The sequence below is a fragment of the Gavialis gangeticus genome, unplaced genomic scaffold (assembly GCF_001723915.1).
Source record: "Gavialis gangeticus isolate Ggan-Ray unplaced genomic scaffold, GavGan_comp1, whole genome shotgun sequence".
In the NCBI taxonomy this organism is placed as follows: Eukaryota; Metazoa; Chordata; order Crocodylia; family Gavialidae; genus Gavialis; species Gavialis gangeticus.
The window spans coordinates 24,469,820-24,471,012 of record NW_017728997.1 but is presented as its reverse complement, the minus strand read 5'-3'; the positions used below and the strand labels follow the sequence as shown (position 1 = coordinate 24,471,012).

The 1,193-nt window shown below is 42.8% G+C and overlaps 1 long non-coding RNA gene across 1 annotated transcript in view; it reads left to right on the top strand.

Annotated features, from left to right (window-relative positions):
• Positions 1–520: 520 nt before the first annotated feature.
• Positions 521–1,193, top strand: part of LOC109289069 — a 6,068-nt gene continuing 5,395 nt past the window's right edge. The window contains exon 1 of the long non-coding RNA XR_002095287.1: positions 521–1,096. This is a non-coding gene — a long non-coding RNA (uncharacterized LOC109289069). The remainder of the gene's footprint in view (positions 1,097–1,193) is intronic.

Below are 1,193 nucleotides of genomic sequence, written 5' to 3'. Positions count from 1 at the left end.
CTGCTCGTCTTACCATTTGCCACATAATGGATTAATGATATACCACACTGAGAGTAAAGGAAGTCAGTGCAGGAATCAAGTCTCTGTACATATCCATTTGAAGCAGCAGCTAGGGGAACAGCACTGCCCAATCAAAGATTGGTTTAGTTCCTTATCAACACCAGCAGTAGAAGGGTAGGGAAACAGCAAGAAGTAGAACTGAGGCTTTAGTATCCTGCTACCTCATGCAAATCGTAGGGTATTTCCTGCTACCTCTACCCTTACACTGATAGAAAACAAGGGAAACCAAGCTAGTAAAAATCAATGCATTTGAAGTCCTATACGACCAGGTCCTTGGTGTCCTCAGAAGTGCCTCAGAACTAGAAAGTCTGACAGCTGAATAAAACTGCTTCCAATACAGGAGTACACAGTTAGACCTCTAGTTTCAGGTTAGGCCATTTCAGTATCAGCTTGAGTCTGCAGAAGAAGACACTTCAACTTCCATGGGGATAAGCAGCCTTATTCTTAACTTTAGGAAGTTTCAGGTAGATTGCTACTGCCTTTTGTAGAACAGTGACCACGTGTGTATTAGCCATTACGAGAAGGATGCCCGGCCAACAGCTTACATTTAAGCAAGTGGCCACTTAGTGACAGGAGAGTTACCATGCTGAGTATAGAAAAAGAGGGAATAGGTTAGTAATGAGGGAGTCAGAAACAGGGAGGGATTGAGTTCTGTTTTTGTTAAGTTTATTGGTAGCATGTTTGTCTCTTTACAGAAGAGCTCAGCCTACGTACTAGAATGTAGACTTCTGGAAAAAAAATAGCTAGAAGGGCTCTATTTAAGCAAGCTACAAAAAACCCCCAAAAAACGCAAGAACAAATACTAGGGAGAAAGGAGGAGGGGGAAGGAGCTAGACTGCCGAGTTTCTCCGTACCAAAAAAATTCTAGAGTAGTGGTCAGTAAGAGAGGAAAGGTTCCTAGTTCAAGTCATTGGCCAAGGTATGACTACCACAAGCCAGATGGGAAGGAGCTCCTTCTACAAAAAGGCAAAAGTCACTGGAACATCTCACCTTAGACTTTTTGGATTTCCTGCGAGATGTTAAATGGATGAGGGGGGTTTCTTGTATAAGGTGGTCTGTATTTTACCATTCTGGATGCTGATCAGTGTGTCTAAAAAGGAGATGTTGGTGCTGGAGTACTCAAGATAGTCGGA